Source organism: Carassius gibelio, chromosome B13, assembly GCF_023724105.1.
Source record: "Carassius gibelio isolate Cgi1373 ecotype wild population from Czech Republic chromosome B13, carGib1.2-hapl.c, whole genome shotgun sequence".
In the NCBI taxonomy this organism is placed as follows: domain Eukaryota; kingdom Metazoa; phylum Chordata; class Actinopteri; order Cypriniformes; family Cyprinidae; genus Carassius; species Carassius gibelio.
Window position 1 is genome coordinate 3,900,790 of NC_068408.1, and position 16,531 is coordinate 3,917,320.

Here is a 16,531-nt window from a genome sequence, read left to right on the forward strand (position 1 = left end):
ATTCTTTTGGAAGCTGCATTCAAAATCCACTTGGCTCAGAAATCTAAGGGGGCAGGTGCATGAAACCTTTACTTTGCAACCATTTAAAATAGGCCTACTCTAGCAACTGCCCTCCTAATAGTCAATTAAAAGTTAGTTGATATGCCAAATGCAACAGTTCATTGCAAATCATTTGATATGTGTGTCAGTATGTCATACATAGAACAAGGTATCAGTTTATTGTGAGATTTGTCATGTCACGTTGCGCCACATCCAGTGTATACAGTGTCACTTATTATAATGAGTTCTATAGCTGATTTAGACATGATGTTGGTAAACCAAAAATTTATTTGTTGGTTGTCTACAGAAAAAGTCTTAATTATAGGTAATTATAGTATATCAGCCATGCAGGAAATCCAAATTTTTACCTATGAATTATCATCCTCAAATATGGCATACCATTTAAAATGTAAACATCCTAAACATGCAGGCACCAGCACGATCACTAGAATGTTTTTCCTGATAGCAGATGGAAATACGGAAACAGTTTAAAATATGTCATAATTTTTTATCATGCCGATGAGAGTAATGCATCATTCGAAACTGTATAGGGTCTACTTTTATTTATGTACACTCAATAACTAAACATTGCGCTTTTGTAAAATAAAGAAAAACACGTTGCGCTTTCTCACATCTCTGTCTCTGTGAACAGGAATAAGTCATAAAAAAACTGAAACTCAATGTATAGGCTACTTCCCTATACCCTACTTCGCTCACATAAGCTTTAAATGTCTACTTAAAGTTCAAAACAAATACTCTCCGATTATGCAATCTCTATGAAAGGTGCATTACTTTCTTAAGGCACGTCCACTGTACTGCAGAGATTCGAGTCAGCATCATCAGCTTCAGCATAATTAGCTATCACCATGCTATTTTTTTGGACATATTCATGGTGCTTTGCAGCAAGATTTAATACAGTAGGCTATATACTAAAGGCTCATTAAGGTTTAGTTTCCCACCCCCAGTATATATTTAACGTGATTTGATGAATAATGGCTTGAATGAATAACTACTAGTTACTAGAAAAATCTTTATTCAGGTGCAGCCCTACTAGCACCACCTTAATTAAAGGGTTAGTTCACCCAAATATTTTGTCTTTAATCACTAACCGCCATGTCATTCCAGACCAGTAAAAGCTGCATTCATCCTCGGAACACAATTTAAAGGGGTCATATGATTCTGCTATAAAGAACATTATTTTGCGTATTTGGTATAATGGAATGTGTTTATTCGATTGTGGTTTAAGGTTAAAAAACACATTCTTTTACACATACTGTACATTATTGTTTCTCGTCTATGCTGCCCGTTCTGAAATGCGTCGATTTTTACAAGGCTCATCTCTCCGAAAAGCAAGGTGTGCTGTGATTGGCCAGCTATCCAGCACATTGTGATTGGCTGAATGCCTCAACCGTGAGATGGAAATGTTACGCCTCTTAACATATTGTGAAGCCTTGTCTGGCCGGAGCGATGGGACAAAAACATAAAACCCTTTATAAATGTGATATAAACATGATTTCTAGTCGTGTTTTCTTTTGGAAGGCAAAAATGAGGTTTTAACAAGTTTCTCAACGGAACAATGCCACACACAGGCCTTGAGTGAGCAGAGGCCAGAGGTCTAGAGTGAGCCACTTGGTTGAGCTTGGATAATATCACTTTTAGGCAGGCGGCTTTAGAGCGGTCAACAGGTGGAGCAACGAGGTGGAGATCTACTTGTGCATTCAAAAATCTCACTAGATTACTATTAAAATTAATGGAAAAATGAAATGTAAACATTTTCTACTGACGAACTACTGCAAAATATATCAATAACTGGCGTAAAACCCGTTTTTTGGGGTGGAAAAACTAATGTGCCTAAGACTTTTGCACAGCACTGTACTTTACAAACAACATTGTTGCTATTTTATAAGGACTGACCATACAGTCATTCACAGAACTGATTAAAGAGTGAAGGAAAGCACTCATTTTAACTAAATATCAGAGTGATTGACAGAGATACAGTAGAAACATTATGGGTAGCACTTTATTTTACAGTCCTGTTCTTCATGTACATACTATGTACTTATTATAGTAATTACAATAACTTTTTAATAACTAGGTACTAACCCTGAACCTACCCCTAAACCTAACCCTACCCCATGTAGTTACCTTGTATTACCAGAACACTATAAGTACATGTTAGTACATGTACTGTAAAATAAAGTGCAACCAAATTATGTGTGGTTTTCTATTAAACAATGACCCAGATCATGAATCATACATTTATTAGCCTTAGATTAAGGGAAGCTTGGGAAATTAGAGCATCCAAGGAGTGTGTGAAAGCTATGGATTTATAAAAAAATATTTTGTTATGTTCTTGAATATTATCCATAGTTTTTTGTGGCTCTTTATTTTGTATTTATTTTTTATAAGTATCGGTATGTACACTCAATAACTAAACATTGTGCTTTTGTAAAATAAAGAAAACAAACAGGGTGAGTCTCTGTCTCTGTGAACAGGAATGCGTCATAAAAAAATTGAAACTCAACATATAGACTACTTCCCTATACCCTACTTCCCTCACAGAAGCTTTAAATGTCTACTTCAAGTTCTAAATGAACCAATTCAAAACAAATACTCTCAGATTATGCAATCTCTATGAAAGTTGTATTTCTTTCTTAAGATGCATCCACTGTACTGCGGAGATGCGAGTCAGCATCATCAGCTTCAGCATAATTAGCTATCACCATGCTATTTTGTAATGTTCTTTAATGTTATCCATAGTTTTTTGTTTCTCTATTTCTCTATCACAGTGATGGAGTGAAAAATTATCTTAAATATCATCCAAAATATCTTAAATTGTGTTCCTAAGACGAACAGAGCTTTTACGGGTTTGGAACGATATGTGGGTAAGTGATTAATGACAAAATTTTCAGTTTTGGGTGAACTAACCCTTTAACAACTGCATAGCAACATCCTAGCAACCACCTACAGTACAACACTCAAAAAAGAAACAATTCCCTTACAACCAGTAAAAATACTCTAGCAAACACATAAAACACCTTAATCTGTTAACCACAAAGCAATGCCTTAACAACTACCTAGAACACTATTGAAAGCATCTATAAAAATGCAGTGCAACCATTCAGAATTCAAAAAAAGCAAACTTTTTGATGCAAGGGGGGAAAAAAAGTTAGTGGTTTTGCTTGCAAAAGCTTGATCAGTTGCACAACGAACGGGTGAAAAGGTCCACAGCCTTTTTATTACTTAATGTCCAGAAAACATTTCACATTAATGGAAGTGAAATGTGTTCAAATACGTCACACATTTATACACAGACTAGCCTAAATGAAAATAAAAATATATATTGTTTGAACTACTTTTAAGGTGCTTTTTTTTTGTCCATTTACAAGCCTGAATCTCCTGGTACTTAAACATGGTAGCCTAAATCACTGTATGAGCTACAGAAAAGAAAAACATTCATAAAGGCTTGCAATGACATGAGGATGAGTTGATGGTGACAGAAGTGTAACTTTTAGCTGAACTATTTGTTTCAGCTCTTTGTGGCTCAGTTTATGATAAACTGATTTCAGCAGTCATTCATTGTGGCTTATGGTTGGATTTACACATTAACTGTCATTGGCAGTGTTGTGACGCAGCAGTATCAGGATGTGTGCTGCAGTCATATGAGTATCAGATTAGCTGCTGAGCACCGGAGCAGAACTGCACTGATCTCAGACCTGCTGACAGCAGCTGTCAGGCCCTCGGGAGAGCACCTAGCATAAATAAATCACAGAATAATGACCTGGTTCCTGGCAGGTCATGAGGTGTGCTGTCACACTAGTCCTGTGATCGAGAGACAAATCGTGCCAGTGAGGAACAGGAAAACCTCACTTCCACCTGTTTCTTCGAACTTCTGTTGCTGTTATTGGCACTGAGGTGCTTTCTTGCGATTCGCACAGTCATGGGACCTGCGATACGTCAGTTTGACATTTCAAAATGAGTGTTTCTCGATAGCATCTGTCCTGGAGTTGCATCAGTGCAAAAAGTGCAGATACTAGAAGTATTTTGGAATGGTTGTTTGGAATGGATTACTAACTCACTGCTTAATAAATATTGTGCAGTATACACTTATTGTTTTCAAATTACAGAGTGCAAAATCAGTTTACGGAAGTAAAAATCCCATTCATTTTCTCCATAGGGGAATTGATTTTAAACATTAACTTATAAACCATTAAAGGCAGACCTATATATACACATACATACGTTTACATAAATACACACACACACACACACACACACATACATATACATTGACCTTTTAGTAAAGCTGACCTTTAAGCAAAGCATTTCATTCGAAGAAGAAAATATCCCTCTGATATGAACCGTTTCTGACTAGTAAGTAGCAAATCATGGCGGTTACGTAACTAAAGCGTACTGGCTGTTTATTGTTCCAAACTTCCTATTTCAAAACAGGAAAGGAAACTACTCTTGTCAAGAGATTTCTTGGGGTCTTTAAGCTTTTAATAATTACTATTCAGTTGTTCTGATGATTGTGCGTAATGCGCATGGTTTCAGTTCCCAAAGCTGAAACACCAACAAGGTGACTTCCATTTCAGACGAGCCCTCGTTTGGCAATGACCTGATAAGAAACTTAATGGCTGTGCGATAAGTCATCAATTCTCTGCTTTGCATATGAGGAAGAGAGCAGTACACAAAGAAAGAGAGCCAGAGAGATCATGTGCCTCTATATAATTATATTGCTTTGATCCAGCATAAATAAAAAACACCTCAAAGATTATATTATTCCTCTTAATGTCCATTCTTTAAAACTGATTGCTTTGCATGCTCTGTTTTTTCCTGTCCAGCTCTTTGATGCATCTAGGTGGTTTGGTTGCTACCTCACCTCTGAGGAGATATTAGCTTGTACCGCTACTGTTTTTCCATCACCTTCATCTTTTGTATAACATCCTGTACGCAAGTTGATGCATGTGAAGGGGCCTACAGGTCGTGTAGGGTCCTTCAGATACAGAAAAAAATTACTTGACACACAAGGGTCAGCAAGTATTTTCCACTTACATTTTTTGGCCATGTATTGTGCCGATTCTGAATGCTCTCCGCCTTTGATGGCGACACGCCATTCATAGACAATCTGGTGTTTATTGCACACGTAGATGGTAGAAAGAAATTGTGATTGATTGCTTTTAAACAGTTTCCTTGAGTCAGGGTGCACGTTTTGATCAGTCCACTGGGAAACAAAGTGTAGTTTATGAGTTTTCAGGGAGCAATAATGAATGTTTGATCTGCCAAAGTTTGTCAAGTTCATATCGCTGAATCTTTGAAATATGTGTAGAGGTTTAGTTTGACACACTTAAGGCTGGAAAACACTACACAGCTTTTAAAAATCTTTTAAAACGCTAAGCATCATACACGTACCCAATTGAGGATCGCACACTACTAAACTTTCAGGTCGTTCTGAACACAGTTGTTTTAATATCAGTTCATGCTTTCTTTGCTTTCTTTAAACCTATGACCACTTCTTTTTATGCCAATAAATCAGATGAAAGTTGAATGGTAGTTTAATGTCATTCAAATGGTCTCTTCCTCTCATTTTGGGTAATTTTTTGTTAGAATAAATGTAGTATGGTCCATATGCACATTTAGTTGAAAGTCCAGTTAGCCAAGACTAAAGAGCTGTTCTGTTCACACCAAAGATGTATAACAAATCAATTAAATTCAAGTTTATTTATATAGCATTTTTCACAATGCATATTGTTCAAATACTACAATCAGGAAGTAACAATAACTCTAAAATTTTTATAATTTTTCTAATTTTATAAGAAGTCCACACCACAACTTTAATGATAACAATATCATTGACCTCAACAGCCAATCAAAATATACCTGACTTTAAAGAGCTCAAACATTTAAAGCTGCAGAACACAAAACTGCAGCACACACTTATAATAAACAAAACATTATTGTGCTTTGGTGTGGATGCTTATATATTTACCCTTACAGTTATTATTTTTGGTGTGACTGGCCCCTTAAGGCCTGTTTCAAACATTTTGCATAAGCAGCATTTAAATAAAACTGACTGCATTTCTGGGTTACTGTATTAAATATCTCATTTGACAACGGTCATAAATAATAAAGTAATTGCTGGTGGAGGATTGCAAACTTTTACAACTTGATTCTCATGAAATCTAATCTACACGAGGAGGGGTGTCGCATTTACACCCAGTTAAAGCCAAACCTCAAACTTTAACCACTGTAAACTGCTGGAATCGTCTGGATCGTCAGATTTGCTGAATTGAAAGTGCTGTTTATCTGTCTGTTTTTGCATGTGGATCATTCAGACTTTTCAGAAAGTGTTTGATAGTACACTCCATTAACTTACTTATATAAGCCTATATTTTAAAAGATCGTGTTGATTAATAGGTTTGCATTGCATTTCACCAGTTTATGCTTGGACTGTTTAATTCAGAAATTTTTGGGATGAACCTTGATTCTTCATTCTGGAAGTTGGTTCCAAGAATCAATTTCTCAATGTTGGTTTTGATTCTTGGTAAAAATTCTGTTGTCGCTGTGACTACATGATATGAAGGCTTACTTTGGTTTAGACATCCTTAGTATTCCTTGATTATCATCAGTGTCTATTATCTCGTCATGTAGTCCGGAGCGGCACTCAAAACCAACAGAACAAAGTAGTTTTACCATTTTATCTAAACTATTGAGTTTATTTTCACACTTTTACACTTTAGACACCTAGAACACATTTGTTATTGTATGCCAATGTCTGTAAGTAAGTGTTTTAGGTGCAAAATTGAAATGTAGGAAACTTGTCCTAATCAGTATTTGTCAGTCATGTGCTTTTTCGACAGGCAGGATCACAGAATGAAACAGCGACAACAAATCTCGATTAACTTCAATGAATAAAAGGAAATACTCAGGAATGCATTCATAAAATTGGCAGTATTTGAATATTTCAGCATATCATTACAAATCACAAGTTGTCAAAGAATGGCTACAATATTTTTTTTCTACCGATTTAAACATTCATTTAAAGGTACAATTTGTAAGATATTTGCAGTAAAATATACAAAAACCACTAGGCTAGTGTTATATATTTTTTGTCCAGCTGATTGCTGACAATATCTCTAATGTTTTCAACTAAAGAAAATTCCCATTCTAACAGTGGCACGGGGCAGTGCAGTCGCCTGTCAATGACGTTAGTTCTTAATTAGTTTTATGGCAGATTGCAAACATGGCTTATCAGGTGCATACCTCCACCTACTGTATGGGAGTATGTAGCATGGATATGAATCGAATGATGTTAGTTATCCTTTGTTACTGCCTTTACTGATGTAGAAACCACATGACAACAGTGTCGTGGACAAATGCGGAAGTAGCTTTGCGACAAACTGTCGATCTCGCTTGTGTTTTACTCGACAGGTGAGTTGTTTTGATTCGTAACTTTACAGAAAACGTATGCTTTTATAACGATCAACAAGATTAGTATTATAGGGCATACACGCCAAAAGCGGAGAATCGCATCCCTAGACCGTCTGATCCATAGTCTGATTGCGTCTTTGCATTGACTTTGTATGCAATCTACTTGCGCAAATCGATGAACTCGCGTTAAATCCATGATTTATGTTTCCGTCTGATTTGATGGCTGTCAGCGGTTGGGTAGAAGACAACAAATCCCATCATTCCATGCTCCTTAGCGTCATCAAACCACACGATTGTTATTGTTTTGATAGTGCGCCCTCTAGTGGCAGGTCCTATAACCTGTACCTTTAAACATTCATTTAAACAAACCATTTTAACCGATTTGGAGGAACGAATTGGACTTCACATCACTATTAGCAAACAACCAAGGAGGCATTAATTAATTAACAATTAGCTCTACTGAACTAATTCTGCTCGATTCCCAATGTCTCTGAAGTTTTTTAATTGACTCCAAGCCCTCGTGTCAACAGAGTTCACCCAGTAGCATGCTTTGATGTAAGCACTGTACACAATGCATTTTTTTTCATTCGTGACCATTAAGTGTGCATTGCAGGGCAACTACTATAACCTGTTTATATTAAATCAAATGCAAGATGTGCAAATCAGGCCTTTGTTTTAAGGTGTGTCACTAATGTGTCTTTTCTGTTGCATATTTTGCCGTTTCTCTTACAGTTCTGCCTTCTTCATGGCACTAGTCTGGTGTATCAGGAGAGTGTGGTACCTGGACCCTCAACACCAACCGACAGATCCACAGCTAGGTATTCACTCATTTGACAACTGTTCTCAGTCCCAAGACGTCAAAAACTAAAGCATGGTCAAGCACCTTTCATCTTTACGCCAAAGGTGTTGCTATATCAATAAACTAGGAACTCTATTTCAAATGAGAAAACATTGGCATGTTGTCCTATGATTTGATCAGCCACAATAATTCACAATAACACACCATTTTAAAGTTCAGATTTATATTTGGAATGACAAGTGGGGACATTTTTAGCCATTAAAACCTAAAGTTTCAATCTGCTCTTATTAAAAAGACATTGTACAACTTCAGAACACTTGGAATGCAACACGACTAATTTGTAATACATTTATACTGTTTTCTGGTTAGCTTTTGCAATAAAGGCTAGAGGCAGGGTTAGGTGCTCAAAAATATCAATGAAAGTTTAAACACTCCAATTTTACAAATGCATGCAGAGAATTACCCAAGTAACACATTTAAGTTGTAAAAAACGCTGTGGAACATTGTTAAGAAATGTTTAAAAAAACGGATAATCTTGCATGATTAGAACATTAATTTTTACAACATTCTGCTAGCACTACTTTTAACAGTATTTGAATGTTTATTTTTAATATTCTAAGAACACTGAAATGTCCAGTTGTCTTGCCATGATTAGAACATTATTTTAAGATTACAGAAACGTTCCTACAATGTTCAACTATCTTTTTCACCCAGAATGGAATGTTATCTGGTCTTTGATTTTAAACATTCTTAGAATGTTTCTTGTTTTGATTAGAACATTATTTAAAGGTTCTAAAAAAGTAACAAATAACATCATTAGGACGATTAGAGAATGTATAGCAAATATTAATACATTTATAAAAGCATTTCATAAACATTACTTTAAGAACTTTTTGTCCTAACATTAATATACTTTAACATTAGTAAAAGTTAGTGAAAACATTCCCTGTTGTATTGGTTCATCCATCTTTAGCTAAAGCACAAGGCAAGCTATTGAATGTAATTGAGTTACTAGTTGGTCGACACTCAGGAACACCTTTAGCATCCTAATAAGTGACCATGCTTCAGTTTTTCACACCTTGGGAGAGATGTGACCAGCATCTACATCTGGAGGGTATCAGAATGCTGTCAATCAGTCTTTAGGCAGTTAAACAGGCACAGAGCCTTTCTGCTGCCCATCTGAGGATGTTTCAGATTAGACCTCCTCATTAACCCTTTGCACATTAGCCAGCGTTGACAGAGAGTGGCAGAATGTGAACATTACTATTGTCTACCTCGAACACACACTCACACACAAAGTGACCAGTTGTTCACAATTAGCTGTGATTAAACAGGCAGGCGGCCTCACTGGGGTTCTCCCACACAGGAGCCGAGAGGACAGCGGGGTCGACACCGGTCTGTCAGTATGCGGTCAGCAGGTGCTTTACGGCATGTTTACCACTCGAACAAACCCAACACAGCCGCTGTCTCTGTGCAAACAACCCCCTCTGTTCTCTCAGAGCCACGGCAGCGGCCACTGCACGTGACTGAAGGCATGTGCTTACGGTTCCTTTCAGCGCGCTCATATGAGCTATTGTTATATGTTTTCAATGGCTTATTGAAGATAATTTATCATGTGACAGGCTTCATAACGTGGCGAAAATAACCCAATCGCTTGTTTATAATTAGCTGCTGTTCACTTAAGGATGAACATAATCACAAATGTGAATATCTTGACTGTTCTAGACAGCAATGTGATTAAATGGAGAGCAAATTGGGACTTTGCACGTTTGGCCCCAGTGATCTCAAATGTGTCAAAAGATCTCAGATCATGCTGAAAGTGTGCAATTGCAAGTTTCAAACATAAATCTTTCTCAGGCCAAATGATCTGAGCTGACCAACTCTTTTCCCACATTAACAGAATTTTCTGTGTTTTCACTGATATATGTTAGGAGACACTATTACGCATCTTCTGAAAGAGCATTGAACGTCTAGATGAAAACATGGTGAAGAAGAAGCTGAAAACGGCGATTGAATATGTATGCAGATTCATACGTAAAATAACACGATCATCAAGCATTAAACAGCACATAAACCAAAACTGCCTAATGTTACTGAATTAAATAGCGATCCAGAAAGTGGTATAGGATCGTGCACGCTTTGGATGTGTTGATGGAAGCATACGACTCAATCTGTTGCTTTTTTCATGAAACTTACCCACATTCAAGTGTTGAGAAAAAAGCTATGATACATTTTTTTTTGTTTGTTTTGTTCTGAATGCCATTAAACTTTCATGAAAATGATCAGGAATGCTTCTGATGGCTGGAAACTTTAAAAAAACTAAAGTTTTTATTTCTGAATGTTCTCTGTACGTTAAAATAATTTCCCTCTTGGTTTCTCTCTTTCCACTGTATGATTTTCCAAATATTATGCCAATGTTACTTTTCAATGCTACTTAAACGTTCTTCATAAAGTTTCAGAAATAAAACATTCCATGAACGATGTATAAATAACCTTTTCTGTGCAAAAGTTTAGAAAACATTACTAAGAACCAGATAACTGACAGAAATATGTTCGAAGAAGTTGTTCCTAACATTTCATTAAGTTACGAAAAAAACATTTCTCAAATAACTTTCTAACGATCAAAATTTATTTATTTTTTTAATCAATGTTAAATAAGCATGCAAGCATTATGGTAATGTTATTTTTGACAAGCTGTAATGTTTAAAAAATATTATATGAACATCCAACTAATCATTTCAGAAAGAAAACACTCCATGAACAATGTATGGATTACTTTTTTGTGCTAATCTTTCAAAACATTATTAAAGCAGATAATAAATATTCTTTATTACTGTAAGAGTGTTTTTCATAACTTTGTAAGTGAGATACCCGCATGAATTTTTTTAGCTTCATGCCTATTTTTTGTTAACTATTGACTGATTTGTGTCTCATAATTAAGAACTCCATTATGGCTTGTAAAATTGTATAAGAGCATCCCATTTTCCTTTGGGACTTTTATGTTTATGTTGGGACTCACTATATTCATCTTCTTTTCGGCTGAGTGGGTGTTGCTGAAAAACGATTTATCCACAGACCAGATGAAAACATGTTTTGGACAGATAAGAATGAGCATCTTTGCCTATCATCTAGTTTTCCATGCCATGGAATAAGCCATGCAAATAACTTCAGGCTCACAGAGCCTTGATTGACATTACATTTTTTTTTTTTTTTTTGAAGATTGCAGTAATGATGCTCAAAATTCAGCTTTGTATCATAGGAATAAATTACATTTTAAAATATATGACAACTGAAAACATTTATTTTAAATTGTAATAATATTAACAATATTAAAGCATTTTTGATCAAATAAATGCTGTCTTTGTGAGTAGAAGACACATCATTCTAAAGCATTCAATAATCTTACCGACCCTAAACGTATGAACGTTGTGTATGCAAATAACAGAGAGTGATCCTGATCACTTGAGTTATTCATTTCCAGCAAATGATGCTGAAGTTTAATACTTAGCTTATTAAGGGTCTATTCAGGTCACTTAAGTATGATCAGTAGCATTAGTGACCGTGTGTGTGTGTGTGTGTGTGTGTGTGGCAGTGAGTGAGGCAGAAGAAATGTTCATGAGCATGTTATTGAGTGAGTAAGACCGAGTGTGTGTGTGTGTGTGTGTGTGTGGGGTCCGAGTGCTGAGGACAGTATCTGTGGATGAGATCCTCACATGTACGTGTGATTTCTCTGTGTGTGGCTCCAGCTCTTTAGAAGGAGTCCTATTGTACACACACTCCTATCATTACATGTGTCAACATTAGAGCCAGACTCACATGCTTCACTGAACACACACACACACACTCACCCCAACACAGAGAGGCAGTGTTGGAGGGCGTTTTTTAGATTTAATTGTAAGCTTTATGTGATGACTTATGAGTAATGGATAACTGTTTAGAGGGGATTTTTAGTGGATGTTGAGAAAAAAAGAGAGAGAGAGAGAGAGAGCGCGCGCGCGCGAGAGAGAGAGAGAGAGAGAGAGAGAGAGAGAGAGAGAGAGAGAGAGAGAGAGAGAGAGAGAGAGCGAGACGATGAAAAGACCATAAATCTGCTCTTTCACTTTTGGAGACTTCTAGAGTTCTCAATTGTGTTTTAAGTATTGATATTGTCGCAGATGCTTTTCCTAAAATTCCCTTTTTTTAAAAAGAAATTAATACTTCTGTTCAGCAAGGACGCATTTAATTTTATTAAAAGTGGCAGTAAAGACATTTATAATGTTACAAAGGTTTAATAAATGCTTTTTTTTTCAACTTTGTTTATCAAAATATGAAGCAGCACATCTGTTCTCAATATTGATGAAATTAATAAATACAAGAATGATTTCTGAAGGATCATGTGACTATCATGTAATATTTCAAATTATTTGCCGCTTTACTGTATTTTTGATCAAATAAATGTAGCAAGAAGTGAGCATAAAAGATTTTAAACACCTTATCGACCCCAAACTTTTGAATGATACCAAATGAAATACAAAATATATTTATATCTTCAAAATATAAAGTCCATACTTTGAAAGTTTTCCTTACGTAAAGCTGCCCTCTTATTAAAATGTTTTATCTTACTATTAAAAACTGATCAGATGGCACTGTATATTTGACTTAACTTAACTTGTCTTTGCATAGTGTGTGAGTAACCAAACTCTGGCCACATTTTCCATTCTGTCTCCCTTTCTCTTCTTTCATGCCATCTCTTTCTCTCTCTGTTTACACACTCTTCTTATCTCTGCGTTGCTTCACGGTGCGTGCAACCTCTACATAAAGCTACTTTCTTTTCAGCCGATCTGGAAAGAGAGAACGAGAGAGGTCAGACTAATTTCAGACTCCTCATTGGACAGATGGATATTGAGCAAGACTTGTCCAAACATATTTCAACCGTTAATGCGGCACAGATAAGCGAGTGTTTCTCAAACAGAACAATGAGTGGGTTTCATAGTACAGGGTTATAAAAGTCAAAATACACAAGCAGAGCTTTGCAGAAAACTGACAGCCTGTGATCATTTGTCTTTCATCTTGAGCTCTGGAGGACTTGAGCAGGAGCCAAAGTGTCAGGACGATAAATTAACTCTTTGTCAGGCGATGTGGGAGAAAAGAGCAGGTTCTGTGACTCATGCAGGATGTCTGTGGAATCAGTGTGACACCTCACGAATGAAGCAACGATGGGAGATGAATAGTGTGATTGTGATTTTCCCCTATTTAATTCCAATTTTATTATCACTTTGAATAGTTTTAGTCTTATTTTTAAGCAACTACGCCTGTGTTCTGGATCCATCAGGTTAGATAATAACATGAGCATGAACTTTTTATTTGTTCATCATCAAAATGTATATATGCTTATTTATCTCTGAGGGAAAGTTTAGTTTTTTAGGCGTTCGAGTTGTAACTTTCAGTTTCCTTTTTCACCATTTTTGAACTTTCATGAAATAGTCCGGGCCTGTGTGATAATACTGTTCAAAGGTTTGGAGTCATTAAGATTATTTAATTATTCTCAAAGAAAGAAATTAATCATTTTATTCCGCTAGGATGCATTAAATTGATCAAATGTAACAGTAAAGATTCATAATGTTACAAAAGATTCTATTTCAAATAAATTATGTTCTTTTGAACTTTCTATTCATCAATTAATTCCGAATTATTTATATATATATACACATACTGTACACACACACACACACATATATATATATATATATATATATATATATATATATATATATACACAGTTTCCACAAAAATACATTTAACAGCATGACTGTTTTCAACTGTAATAATAATAATAATAAAAATGTTTCTTGTGCAGCAAATCCATATATTATAATAATTTCTAGAGGATCATGTGTCACTGAAGACTGAAAATTTTGCTTGTACATCACAGGAATAAGTTACATTTCAAAATAAATTGAAATTAAAAATTTTAATAATATTTCACAGTATTACTGTTTTTATTGTATTTTTCATCAAATAAATGCAGCCTTGGTGAGCAGAAAAACTCTTCAAAAACTAAAAAAAAAAAACTTACACAGTAATGTAGATCTATGGAATTTATCCCTATGTTATGTATTTGAATAACTCAATGTTACAGTAAATACAGTAATGTCAAACTTTTGATACAGTCAGTATATCATCTGATCCAGCATGCTGTGGTTCTGCTCAAAACATTGGCTATAGTGAGTCATTTCTGTCTTTTATCACGTTACGGTGATCTTCAGTTGTCTCATTCCTGTTGGCTTGACCCTCATGACAGTCTGACTGTATTCTCACACATCAAGGTCTCCGCTCAAACCACACACAATTCATCCAATGGAGCAAACTGGGAAATGGAACTTTAAGAAATTCTAAGTTTTCAGTGTAAATATCCACCAGAGGGTGCTATTATGGAAGGGGAATGGTAATGGTTTTTATTTCCTGTAAAAAAAAAAGTTGTCTAATACCTTGTAGAAATTATAATTAGAAGTTTTTAATAAATGATTATTGGAGTGTGTTTTACAAGAAAATCCTAATTCAGCTTTTCTACTTCAGTATTTCAAATTATGTGCCTTTGTAATTGTTTTTATTTCTTCCTCAGTGTAGTTGTGATTAAGAAATTTTCTAGTGTCAAATATCATTAGTGGTGTTTGCTACTGATCATACTTAAGGGTTAAATCCTTAACCCCATTTATAAATGTGCATGTCTCTCAGAGTTTGTGTTATAGACATAAATGAAAAATTGTGCAACTTATTATGGGGGGTGACTGTCTGTGGTTTCTCATTGGGCAAGCTCTACTCACATTTTCTTCAAAACATCCAGTCGTATAATGATATAGTTTGGTAATCGCTGCATTAATGCTCATGTGACTGTGGTCTGCTTGTTTTGAAGCTTTTGGGGCTGTGCAGATCGGTGAAGGATGATGCGCTGAAGATGGTCGATGATGGTCCAGGACATCCCATCCTCCTGCGTCCAGGCTCCTATCGCTGGAGTCGACAATCCCAGGGCCGAATGGGCCCACAGTACCCCAGCAGCACCCAACCACAGTCTATGCTCTATAAAAGAGAATGAACATGACTTTATGAGGATGAGGAAGAATGATGGAGTGACATCAGGTTTCCTGATGTTCTTTCACACTGGGTCGTAGTGATGATGGGCTAATTGGAGGGTTTTATGATTAAGCACGTGAATGGTAGAACTTGCTGCTAATGACCAAGGCCTTCATTTAAATATACTATGGGCATTACACTATTTTTACTTGTTCACTCTTAATAAGAAAGGTTTCAAAGGGACGGGTTTGCAACAATGCCGCAGAAGAACCATTCTGAGTTCCAGAAAAGAACCTTTCGGATAGTTCCGGTCCTTGATTCTGATTGGTTGAGCCAAGTTCGAAGCTGTTGTAAATTACTCTACAAACATACACCTTTGTTTACATTTGTATGTTGCTCAGCAACTACTTTGTTGGAACCACAATGGTTTCTGAGGAACTACATTGTTTGGCGGAAGAATATTTTGTTTCTTAATATCATTACACTTTATTTGCTCTGTTAAGATTCTTCATGTAAGCAAAGATGCCAATAAAGAACCTTTCATTGAATTTTTTTTTTATAATAATTATTTTTCCTAAGTGGGAAAAACATCTAAAAGAACCTTATTACGCTATAAAAAAAAATCTTCTGTTCAATGGATGTTAAAAACTCTCCAGTGCCAACGAAGAACCTTTATTTTTTTTTTAAGAGTGTGTGACGGGAATTTCAGTTATACAAGTTGCACATTATGTCTATCATAGAGGTTCTAACCCCCCCCCCCCCTCTTAATTTTTCAGTTATTTAAGGTGAAATCATTTCAAATGAAACCAGCCGAAACAGAATCAAAATGCTCCAAACACACTAAACATCTTGCACTTACAGAGGTAACAGCATTAAGAAGTGCAAAGCAGCAGTTTTTTGTTAAATACTGAGTTGAGAAAGCCCAAATAAAATAAGTCATCACATGACGCACAGATATTAAACATTTATCCAATTGCACATACACTGAGTAACAGTAACCACAATAGTATGTTGGACAGATGATAATTTATTACAGCTCAGCTGCTATAGTTTGTAATGCCATTATCAACTGCCATACATTTACCTTTATTTACCATTTGAGCCAAATAAAGGTAAACAATTTAGATAAAATGCTCGGTCTATAATCTGTTATTTTCATTAAAACATAATAAAATGTGCACCAAATATTAAGTTTGGCAATTGTAAATCTGG

The 16,531-nt window shown here is 35.7% G+C and overlaps 1 protein-coding gene and 1 long non-coding RNA gene across 6 annotated transcripts in view; one reads left to right on the plus strand and one right to left on the minus strand.

The window, feature by feature from the left end:
• Window positions 1-15,867, plus strand: part of LOC127970419 (uncharacterized) — a 47,787-nt gene extending 31,920 nt beyond the window's left edge. For all 4 annotated transcript variants that reach the window (XR_008156609.1, XR_008156611.1, XR_008156610.1 and 1 more), the window contains 2 exons: window positions 8,203-8,288; window positions 15,162-15,867. This is a non-coding gene — a long non-coding RNA (uncharacterized LOC127970419). The remainder of the gene's footprint in view (window positions 1-8,202; window positions 8,289-15,161) is intronic.
• LOC127970416 (lutropin-choriogonadotropic hormone receptor) overlaps window positions 1-16,531 on the minus strand; it is a 145,124-nt gene that overhangs the window by 50,920 nt on the left and 77,673 nt on the right. Inside the window, exons 4-5 of one of the 2 annotated variants that reach the window (XR_008156606.1) lie at window positions 15,073-15,325; window positions 14,218-14,710 (exon numbers count right to left, since the gene is read on the minus strand). The gene's annotated coding sequence lies outside the window, so the exon portion shown is untranslated. Of the gene's footprint in view, window positions 1-14,217; window positions 14,711-15,072; window positions 15,326-16,531 lie in introns of those variants that run through there. The other variant, XR_008156605.1, reaches the window with a different exon arrangement.